Source organism: Sminthopsis crassicaudata, chromosome 3 (assembly GCF_048593235.1).
Source record: "Sminthopsis crassicaudata isolate SCR6 chromosome 3, ASM4859323v1, whole genome shotgun sequence".
Lineage (NCBI taxonomy): Eukaryota > Metazoa > Chordata > Mammalia > Dasyuromorphia > Dasyuridae > Sminthopsis > Sminthopsis crassicaudata.
This window is the reverse complement of record NC_133619.1, coordinates 328,549,792-328,561,897: the sequence shown is the minus strand read 5'-3', so window position 1 is coordinate 328,561,897 and position 12,106 is coordinate 328,549,792. Positions and strand designations below refer to the sequence as shown.

Genomic DNA, 12,106 nt, shown 5'->3' with positions numbered 1-12,106 from the left:
TAAGCTTTTCGGCTGGAGCCAAACAACTTCCGGAATAACGGAAAACTACATTTCCCAGCGGGCCTAGCTAGAGAGCTGGGTTGTGTGAGCGGGGCTCCCTCTCCCGAGCGCCCACGTTTTTGGCCGACCCCTAGTTGTGCCTCGCTTTTCCTGTTCCTTTTTTCTAAAACGCCTATGGAGAAGTTTTGGGAAAGGGGATCCGTGTGCTTACAGATAGTAGCCACACCCGAGACAGCACAAGAGGCAAAAGGCAGCCCTTGTCCTCAAGGAGCTTTCAGTGAGAGAAACAACTTGCAAATAAATATTCAAAGCTATAATAGTAATAGAATAAATAGTAACAGGAAGGGTAGTATAGTAGTAGAATAAGTAGTAAATACGAGGGAGAAGGCCCTGCATTAAAAGGATTTGGGGAAGGTATCCTATCCTGTAGAAGGCAGAATTGTAATAGATACTCAAAGGAAGCCACAGAAGTCAGGAAGGGAGGATCGAACCTACCTTTATACCTGAATTTGTGCACTTATTATTGGTTGTGTAAAAAAAGCTTAAAATTTAAAAAAAAGTTATTAACTTGCTGCCCGGGGCCTGGCCAGCTGGATTTGGCCTCTGGACTGTAGTTTGCTGACCCTTGTGTTGGAAAAGGGAGCTTTAAATTGCAAATTAAATTTCACATCAAGTGTATTAATAACCAAAATTTTATTTAATTTCACATCAAGTGTATTACTAACCAAAATTTTATTAAATTTCACATCAAATGTATTAATCACCAAAATTTTATTAAATTTCACATCAAATGTATTAATCACCAAGGTTTTATTAAATTTCACATCAAATGTATTAATCACCAAAATTTTATTAAATTTCACATCAAATGTATTAATCACCAAGGTTTTATTAAATTTCACATCAAATATATTAATCACCAAAATTTTATTAAATTTCACATCAAGTGTATTAATCACCAACATTTTATTAAATTTCACGTCAAGTGTATTACTAACCAAAATTTTATTAAATTTCACATCAAGTGTATTAGTCACCAAAATTTTGTTAAATTTCACATCAAGTGTATTACTAACCAAAATTTTATTAAATTTCACATCAAGTGTATTAATCACCACTAAAATCTACACTTTATCCTGCGGTTATTTCCCTCTAGCCAGCCCATTGACCCAGCAAAGCTATATTTTAATATCACTACAATTAATATGGCCTCCACAGTTTTATTTTTAGGTCCTACCTACTCAAACCAAACACTTGGTTCTCTATTGCATTAATCATTTGAAAACAAACTCCCAAACTAGCAGGGAAAAGGACATTAGATCCACTGGGCCTGGATCCATAGCTTTGTTTTGACATTGGGTAAGATTTTGCCCTCATTTCCTTCATTTGTAAAATGAGAGAGTATTGATAACTGAAGGGAGTCAGTATGATGCAGTGGAAAGAACACATTGGCTTTGCAGGTAAGAGCAGGTCTCTTTCACATCCCACTTTGGTGGCTTTGAACTAGCCTCTCAGCTTTCCCAGACTCAGTTTTCTTATTTGTAAAATGACAGTATTGGACCAGAGGGCTGCTGAAGTCTGTACAATTTATATGGCTGTGATCCCATGACTCCTGAAGGCCTTTCTGGCTCTTAAGTCTGTGATCCATCTGGCTTTGTAAAATTAAAAATTTCATTTTTTTTTAATCAACAAAAACTTTCTACTAAAAAAAAATAAAAAATTTTAAAAAGCCCGAAACTATTTTTAGTTTATTTCTTCTCTCTTAACTGTTCTTACAGAGTAACTAACTACTCCAGAGGTTCCAGAGACTCTGAATTTACATCTACTCCAAACAAAAACTCTAAGGCTCTTTTGGTCAGAAAATTTACAATAGATAATTTCCCCCACTATCCCTCTTTCCTCAGTAAGTCAAAGGCATATACTCTTCCACACATAAATACATTATCAGTGGAGAAAGTGAGCAAGTATAGACATTATGTTTGAAGAATCCACAGTTGCAGGATTCAGATTGGGGAGCAATTTAGACTTCTAATACTGCTGGATTTCAGATGGTTTTTGGTCATGTGTTGTAGTACTCGTGACTGAGTGTGTTGGTTCAGTGGGCTTACTGTCTCTACTCCTTTCTGATGGAGCATCTCTGCTGAACTATATCAAATACTTTTTGATTTTAGTCTTCTTCACCTCTAGCTTCTGGCTCAGCCCTTGAATACTGCTGTGCTTTTTGAAGAAAGGGCAGAAACCCTTATATTAGAAAATCTCTAGCAGAATACTTCCCCATCCCACTTCTTTAGGGTCACTAACCGGAGGCTTATTTTCTCTCAAGCAGGAGATTCTCAGCCCCAGGTGCTAAGCTCTGGAACAATGAACAGCATCATCCTAGCCAGCAAATGAGTTTTAGACTTTGCCCTTCTTTTTAACCATTCCATACCCTCTTCCTGATAGAGGGCTGGATATTCTTAGGTCCAGCTTCTTAAACTGTGATTTGCAACCCACATGGTTTCTTGTAATTGAATGTGTGTGGGAGTATCTGAACTTATGCCTTATTACCAGTAAGTGTGGGATTTGGATATGTTTTATGTACCTATACATATAGGATCATGTAAAAATTTCTTGGGTAAAAAGGGGTTGCTAATGGAACAAGTTTAAGAAACCCTGTTCTAGGGAACCTCACCCTAGCTTATGATGATTGTCAGATACACTTTCCCAGTATTCATCTCTGCAGACTATAAATTATATAAAAACTGAAAGATTATAGAATTATAGATCTAGTGCTGGAAGGTCTCTTTAACAGACCATTTTTGCTTGATTGTCAAATCATCCTAGGGTTTGGATTTCCCCAGTTTTTAAAACTTTGTTTCTCCCTTTTGCTCATATAAATGAAGATAGAGAAAAGGTATAGAGATAGTCTGCATCCAGTAGATGGGGAGCTCCTTGACCTTGTTGCCTGCTATTGCAAATACAGCCTCTAAGGGTCATTTCTCCAAACCTATATTTGGACTGCTTATTTCTCAATTTCAGTCATGTCTGTGCAAAGTGAACTTTACAGGCAGAACAGCTTTAGTCCCATAAGTTGCATTTGTCAGTTTACTCAGTCCCTTAAATTCATCATAGTTTATCACTTCAGTTTTGATTGGTCAAATTCTGGCTTTTCAGCTTCATTCCTCTTTTGAGAGAATTGGAAGAGAAGGGGGAAGAAAGAGGCTAGATATTGGCCAGGGAAGAGGGTGGATTTTCAAAGGTTGGAAGTATTTTGTCCACAAAGGTCATCAAGAGAGTTTGGGATAATCAGGTGGATTGCAAGTTCCCTCACTGAAATAAGAAGTTGGAATTGGTTTGAGGGGAAGTACCTGTAGTGTGGTACTTCTCTTCCCAATCTCTTCTTGTGTTCTCTAACATTTCTTCAGATTGGCGCTGACCCTGGAGAGAGCAGGAGGAAGAGAAACTTAATTATAGAAAAATCCTATTGAAACATGACTCGGTGTTGGGAAAATTGAGAAAGTTGGCTTAAAAGCCAGTTCAGGGAGTGGACGCAAGCCTTTCCTTCTGACCAGAGGGTGTAATAGTGAAAGGGTGGTTGTATCAGCTTAACAGAATGCCTATTCCTTCCATAGTTCCTGGCTTTTTAGTTCAGTACCTAATGTTCATAAAGCATATAAGAATCTATTTACTATTTCACATTTTTGTAACTACAAGAGTAAATACATGGGAATTGATATTGTTAGCCATAATGAATGAGTCGCATTATGCTAATCTCTGGGGAGACAGGTGGAAAAGACAGTCCTTGTTCTCAAGGAGCTCACATCCTAATATAAAGAGATTATATACATATATGCACATATATACATAAATGTGTATATGCATATATACAGACTCATGCACGAACAGATGGAGTTTCAGATGCAGATATTAGCAATGTCTCATGAAAAGGCCCATTGTCTTTAAATAGTGCAACAAAACAGATGGTAATGGAGCTTTTATAATGCTATTTCCATTAATAAAACCAAATAGTATCTGGTGCTGGACCATTTGACTGTGCCTAGAACTTTGGGGGCTTTGGTAGCTGCCTCTGAAGAGAGAGTTGCTAGGGTAAATCTGCACCAGGGTTAATTTGCTGTATGCTGGCCTATGAGATTGGCAAGAAGTGGGGCTGATGGTCCGCAGGGTGGAGCTAAGGAGCATTGCCATTTCTGGGTTTCTTAGCTTACCAGCTCATCAGTGGCAGTGTTGTTGATGTTGGGATTGATGGTTTCTTTTCTGCAAGCTTTATGTCTTTTGATGTCCAGCAGCCTGCCTAGTGTTCTGGGGGCCTGTTTTCCTGGGCCTAGAGTATCTATGTTGATAATTGGAGGCACCTTTGCCTTCAACATTAGAATTTCTGAAGCTTCCAGCCCCTTGGCCCACGTTAGCTAGGTTTTGATTCTCAAGTGAGAATCTTTCAATGGAAAGTTGTAGGTCAGGAGTGGGCCCCCAGTTATTATGCCCTTATAATTGTTGCTACAAGGAAGCAGCTGAAGTTGATGGATCCTTGCATTCAGGATTGCAGTGGGCTAAGCCAGTGTCTGAATAAATCCAATAAGCCCCCAGAAGCAGTAGGAGATGCCTCATCTAAAGAAGAGTGAAGAAAGTAGTTGGAGTAAGTTTGGAAGAATGATTTCCTCCCCAAAATTGTAACCCTTCTAAGCAAAGGCTCTGTTCTCTCTTGAGGGGAAACAAGCTCCAGCACCATTCCTATTGGCAATGGAAATGCTAGAGGCAGAAAACTTCTTACACTACCCTGATTACTCTCCTTCTTGAAATTTCACTCTTTCCTGTAATGTTCTCTAGTTGGTTTTCTTGTGGTCTCCAGTAGCAGCCTTCGTTTTAGTCAGAGTAATCACCACGAGAACAGCCTGGTGTTAAAGTCCAAATCCTTTATTATCTCCTTCCGGAAGCTGGGCAACTTTCTGACTGACCTTGGTCTTAATGGGGGAAGTGCAGGAGGCCAGGCCAGCCACCAGGAGTCTGCCTGAAGGTGAAATGAATTTCTGTCTCCTTGGCTCCCAGAGCTTCTAGTACGCTTGTCCTCTGTGTCTCTCAGTCCCTGCTTATATGCTCCACACTGAGTATAAACCAATCATTATAACACTAGGAAACCATTATTTGTTGTAAGATTAAATCAATCATACTGAATTTGGAGAATTATTAATCACCATGCTAGACTAGATAACCATTATTTTATCAATTCCACTTAATACCTTGTAAGTATCCTTGTTTCAAGTTCAGAGTTCTGGCTCATAACACTTTCCTTATACCCCTTACCTGTTGAGGCCTCCATTTTCTCAGAATTCTTAGCTCAAATGAAGCTGTTTTCTTTGTAGTATCCCAGGCTTATGGATAAGGAATTGCTGCAGTCAGAGCAGAGATACAGAAGATGAACCTGACAGGCCCACTTTTTCTATATTATTCTGACAGTTGCTGTTCTGGAACCATTGGGGACTAGAAAATTAAGACGTCCTTAATGCACGGCAGGGAGAATTTGGGGGGGAGAGTATAAAAAAAAGGACAGCAGAGGTACTAAACACAGGTGCTAGTACCCTCATTCCTCACTCCCACAACCCCCCCCCCCCAGCATCTTCTCTGTCAAATGGTAGCAAACTTTCTCTTTCTATAGTCTTCCTGAGACTTCTTGGGGATATTTGCCAATAATCTATGAGCCATTTGGGGAGCTTCCATCTTTACCTACTTTGTTCCTTTTAATTTTGCTGGCCAGTCTGATACTTGGGACCTCTACTGTCTTAAATCAAGGCTTCTGAGCAGCATCTCACCTCCAACTATTCTAACACTTTTGATGACTATAGAGAATATACTTCAGTAAACTTCCTTAAAATTTATAAGTTCTATGTTTATGATCCTTTTTTCCTCTTCTCTGGATGTGACACTTCTCTGGATGTCATTTATTTGTAACTCACTTCCTGCTAGATGTAGAAAGTAACATGAATAAGAAAATCAGATCAGTTCTCCATTTTTTATTTTCTGTGAACCCCCAAAGTCACCTGTTGCATTTGGAAAAAGGAATAGGATACTAAAATAAGTGGAAGCCAGAAAGTTGCTTTTGTTAACTGCTAGGGTAACTTGGTTCTATACTAGATTAGGGTGTAAACCCCCAGGGACAGCTGTCACAACACAAGTCATCTTTCTGGCCATAGGATAAAAAGCCAGAGCAGGGGCTGCTGAGGTTTCCTTCCTATTCTGAGAGGATACAGGAGAACTGATAGGAGTATTGTCTCCAGGTTGATCTTCATGGTAGGGTGTAAGGGCCCTTTAAATGGGCGGACATAGCGCATTGGGAGATTGAGGCCCAGAAGTAATTTCTGCGGATATTAGGACTGCCTTGTAGGTGGGATCCTGTCCATTTTGAGATGGCTTCGTAATGGGTGACTCTCTCGCTGATTGGCTGTGTGTGAGACCTCACAGGCCCTTTATAAGCCCACTGCAGGCAGCAATAGCTCTCTTTAACCTGGCACTCTTCACCCTGGCTCCCTAGCCTGGGTGGCCAATCCAAGATGGGTAGCCAAAAGAGGTAAGGATTTTGGTAGTGAACACGTGGGTCTTCTGACCAGGTGTTCACTCGGGAACCAACAAGTCAGGGGATTATGTGAGTAGGTATAATAAAGGCTTTTAAGATTACACGTGGCTGTTCTTGAGTGCGCTACCGGTTATTAAACTATAGATTCAAGAGATCGTGGCCAGAGACCTTTGAAGGCCTCAGAGGAGGTGAGCCGGGTAGAGTTCACCCTGCAAAGGACAGTGGTCAAAGGTACTCTGTTGGGCTTAGGACAGACTAGTAATTGGTTACTGCCAGGAGAGCACATTACAGTAGGGGAGATTAATTGGTTGAATAGTTCAACTAATGTCTCTGTACATGGGGCCAATTTCATCCCATTCGAGTGGGTAGGGTCACTGATGTGTGACACATCACACACAAGTAGGCAGAGCTTGAATTTGGATGGTTCTGAGTGGTGCTTATAGTGCCTTCCTTTTAATGGACTTTAGCGACAGCCAGTAGTCTGAAGTCATTAAAAGTTCTGTATGGTTTCCCAAATGCAATCCAGCCCAGTTTTTTTCTATTTATTTTTGGGCTAAATCCACTATTTTATTTATAGTACTAGGACTACGTACTCCATCAGTACATATAACTCATTTGTCTCTTTGGCAAGTTACATGTCACTGGGTGATATATCCACTTTGGCTTTCCTTTGTAGATTTGCTAAGAAATTGACTGGAAACTTTTTTTGGGATTCTGAGGCTCTGTACATTTAGAACTTTGTTGTCTTTTGGCAGCATTTAGACAGCCTCTCTATCAATTCAGAATTTTTTAGTTTGGACAATGTACAAGACATCTATGATAGTACCTTGTAATACTTGGTGTTCACACAAACCAGAAAGTTGAGAAAAACTATCCCCACTGTTGTTGCCTCTGTCATTTTGCCAAGAATCCTCAAAACTACATGTGAAGTTCTATTGTCTCTAAATCGTGATCGTTCTCTTGGGGGCAGATTTTCTTGGGGAGCTTCTGGGGAGTCTTAGTTTTAGTTTCAGTTTAATAATCCCAAAATGCAGCCAGGAGTTAAAGTCCAGCTCCTATATTGTGGCCTTCAAAGTCTTGAATCTTTTCCTGTCAGAATGTCTTCAGACAGCACTAAGGTAGACGTGGGAATGAAATCTTGACTCTGAATCTCCTAGTGTGGGAATCAGACTTTGCCTTCGAGTGTGGGATTGTGGGTTTCTCAGAAGTCAGTCCTAGTTGTGAGTCTTCCGGAAGTCCATGAGCAGGCTTTTCTTTTAGACTTGTGAATCAGCTGGACTTGTGAATCCACTGAATCCTGGCTCTGAATCTCCTCGAGCTTCCCTGAAGTTCTCCCCTTGACTGTCTCCCAGACTGAGCTCAGTCAATGTTGGCTCCTTATATCCTCCCAGAGAATGGGCTTGTGGGTACTCCTTACAGAACCAATGAGCAAACTCCTTTAAAGGTTTGAACTGCTTTAAAGGTGTGAACTCTGAACTAGAGAATTGTTTAGTACCAGACAGCCAACTTATCACCTAGTAATAATTCTAACAACTACATTTTATTATGAATCAGGTTTGTTTTTTTTTTTTTAACAGAATCAATAGGCAACCTTTTTTCCCTGCATAATGTTTTGGAAATGAGTTTGTTCTCTTAGCTAAACAAGTGTTGTCCTTGGCTACCATATTTCTCTTTATTGAAAAAATTGTTTCCTGGCTGAAATAATTGCTAGATTCTGCTAACTTGTTTTAGCTACTATTTTTACATAAATAAAAAAAAATTTTCATATATATATATGTGTGTGTATATATCTTTATTTCTTAATAATTGCTAGGGGGTTTTGTGTCAGAGTGTAAATTGCAATTGTTTCCATTCTGGTCAGAACCTCTGAAAGTCTTCCCCTCTCAGATTGATGTGTGTGTGTGCACACACACACACACATATTTACATAAATATTATATGATATAAATCTAACATAATATAATATAAATACACACATATTTTATTTTGAGTAGGTAAAAGAAGCCATTTTTTTGCCTGGTTTCTAGCCTAGACTTAACCACTGATTGGGCATTACCTCAGGCAAACAGAACTGGCAAAGACTTTAGCTTAAAAAGGCCAAGGTCTCCCACTGCCTCCAAGGTCATTTCTACTCATCCTGACCTATGACTTGCCACTGAACCCATTCTGCTCTGAAGGAGAGGGTGAGGCTGGTAACTTTGCACTGCCCTGTCTCACTTAAGTCCAGTTCATTTGCAAGCCAAGACATCACTTTTCTGATGTTCTTCTTCTAGAACAAAAACAGCCTACGAGAGTTGTGTATGTAACCTGAACAAAGTCATTCAACCTCTCTTAACCTGATCCCCCTTCAGTAAAACCCAGCCCACCAAGGGCAACTAAGTCTGGAAGAGCTGAGTTCAAACCCAGTCTGACAATTGACACTTAATAGCTGTGTGGTCAGGATTGTCTCCGAAACAAAACTTGTTCTACAGAGTTGTTGTCAAGTTCAAAAGAAATAAAATATGTAACGTGCTTCACAGATCTTAAAGAGCCAAATAAATGTTAGCTATTTTTAAAATTTCTCCTTTCTTCAGTTAGTGATCTCTTTATCTCACATGGAGTCAGACTCTGCAGATGACTTCCAAACCTAGCCCTTGTCCCTCACCTCATCGTTAATCTTTCATCATCATCTGCCTGTTAGCTATCTCCTGAATGCCTAATAGATATCTCAAATTCAACATATTTAAAAGAGAATTCTTTCTCTGCCCCCTCCAAAACCTGCTTCTTTTTCTAATTTCCCAATTTCTTTGGATGGCATTTCCATTTTCCCATTTGCTCAAGTTTGGAATCTCATAGTTATCTTTGACTCTTCAATACATTTATCAATAGCATTTTTAAGCACTTAATGTCTATTAGACACTGTGCTAAAGGCTGAGATGGATAATAAAACAAAAATAAACCAATACCTTCCTCAAAGGTGCCTACATTGTAAATTAGGGAGATAACACTAGAGTCACACAGCTAGTAAGTGTCTGATGCTGTATTTGAACTCAAATCTTCCTGAGTCCAGGTCTGGTACTTTATTTACTGTATCACCTATTTGGGGGGGGGTGTGTCCAGCAGTCAGTCATTTTGGGAAGAAACACATTAGCAGCTAAGGTCATCAGAAAAGACTTCATGCAGAAGCGGGCACCTGAACTGAGTCTTGATGCAAACCAAGAATTCCCAGAAGTTTTGGCTGTCTTTCAGGGAATCATACTGGTTTGTGCAAAAGCACCGAGATGGAGAGTTGGGTATTTGGAACAAGATTAGATCAGGAGAGGCTGGATTTTAGGGTGCAGAGAAGGTGCAGAGAATGATAAAAACCTTCAAATACAAAGCAGAAGAGTTCGTTTTTAACCCTTAGAAGTGACAAATAGCCACTAGAATTTCTTGGGTGTTCAGAGGAGGTAGGAGAACAGAGCTGACTTTTGGAAAATCTGTAGAATAGGGAGAGGCTTGAGATGAGGAGAGCTAATGAAAGCCTGATCTGAGGTGGCAGTGGTTTAATTGAGAATGAGAGACATAGATAAGAGGTATCATAGAGAACTGATTGGATGTATAGGATGAGCATGAAGTCAAGGATGGCACTGAGCTTGTGAACATGGATGACAAGAAGGATGGTACTGCTCTTGACAGTCATAGGGAAGTTTGGAAGAGGGGATGGGTTTTGGGGAAAGATAATGAGTTCTGTTTTGGACATGTTAAGTTCAAGCTATCTCTTAGACAGTTAGTTTGAAATGTCTAGTACACAGTTATTGAGGCAGGAGGACAGAGGCAAGGCCTGGATAGATAAGTCTAGGAATCATTAGCCTGAAAATGCAAATGGGAACATGGGAACATGGAGTCACCAAGTGAATATAGTGAGAAAAGATAAGAAATCCTAGAACAGTGGGTGTGACATGGATTATGAATTATCAGACGAGAAAGAAATAAATCAGAAATGTAGGAACAGAACCAAGAAAAAGTGTTTTGAAAACACTTATCCAGGAGGAGAGAATAGTCAATATGTCAAATGTTGCAGAGATCAAGAAGAATGAGGATTGGATAATGGAGACAGATTTTGACAATTAAGAAATCATTTGTAACTTGGAGAGAGATTTATCAATTGAACAATGAGACTGGAAGTTTGATTGCAGAAGGTTAAGAAGAAAGAAAGCCAAGGGTAGATGATCCTTTAGATTAGTTTGTCTAAGATAGAGAGGAGATGCAGAATGATAGATAGCAGGATTGATGAGACCTAGTAGGGAGAGATTTGGGAATACATGCAGACAACAGGGAAGGAACCAAAGATTGAAAATTAGAGGAGAGAGAGAGGAGTAAAAATAGGGCCAATTTTTGGAAAAGATGGGAAGGGTTAAGATCGAGTACATGTAGAGGAGTCAGCCTTGATGGAGAGAGACATTTCCTCGTTACTTAAGAATGAAATGATCAGGAATGTCTGATGAAGAGGGGGAAGAGGGAGCTCTTGGTGAATTACCTCAATTTCCTTTGTTTTCTTCACTCTTTATTTTTGAAGTGCAAAGCAAGGACCTCATCTGGAAGGGAGGGGGGAAAGGTGCTGCAGGAGTCTTGAGAAGAGATTTAAAACAGCTGTTGTGGTGAATAGGTGACAATTACTTATGGAATAAAAGAATTGCCTTAACTATATTAAGTGCCCAGGTATTAAGGTTAGCTAATTAAATTTTGAAGTGGACCCCAAAGTGAGATGAGGAGGGGTTGGTGGCAGCAATGGACAGTGGACAGATTTACCAGTGGGTGAATCTCCTTAGCTCCTTTCATAAGGAGGCACAAAGGGGATAGATGACTGATGAATTCCAGGATTGCAGTTTTACAGGGTATAAGCATGAAGACTACAGGATAGGCAGGTTGGACTTGTTCCAACTAAAGGGTTGAGATTGTGAAGAGAGAAGAATGTAGTTAGAGTAGGAAGAATGTAGCCTGAGTGAGGAAGTATAGAGTTTGAAAGTCATGATGAGAAAGACTGAGTTTGGGAAGAATAAGGTATGGTCTAACTAGTAAAGTGAATAGAGTACTAGACTTGGAATCAGAAAGGTCTGAGTTCAGATACTGTCTTAAATACTGGCTAGTTATATGACTGACCAACTCACTTAACTGTTCATTGCCTCAGTTTCTTCATCTGCAAAATGAGTATACTAATAGCACCTAGCTCTCAGAGTTACTGTGAAGATCAAATGAGATAATAATTGTAAAGCATTTAGCATAGTATATATAGCACATGGTAAATGCAATAGAACTGTCAGTTATTATTTTTATCATCATCATTATTATTAACATCTTTCAGCATCATCTGTATATTTGAAAAAGGTTATGTCCCTCATCTAAGCATAAAATGGCCTCCTTTGTTATCAAATCCCTATAATGACATATTGGATCATATTATATTGGATGTCTTTTTTGTAGACTTGGGGGAGAGAGATTGTGTTGGTGCTTCCACCAAAGTAACTCTATTTTTACCTGTATATATTTTGTATTTTTATTTGTGTACATCATGTTTTTCCC

General features: G+C 39.5%; 1 protein-coding gene across 1 annotated transcript in view; it reads left to right on the top strand.

Annotated features, from left to right (window-relative positions):
- RABL3 (RAB, member of RAS oncogene family like 3) overlaps window positions 1-12,106 on the top strand; it is a 67,749-nt gene that overhangs the window by 418 nt on the left and 55,225 nt on the right. The gene's annotated exons all lie outside the window — the stretch shown is intronic.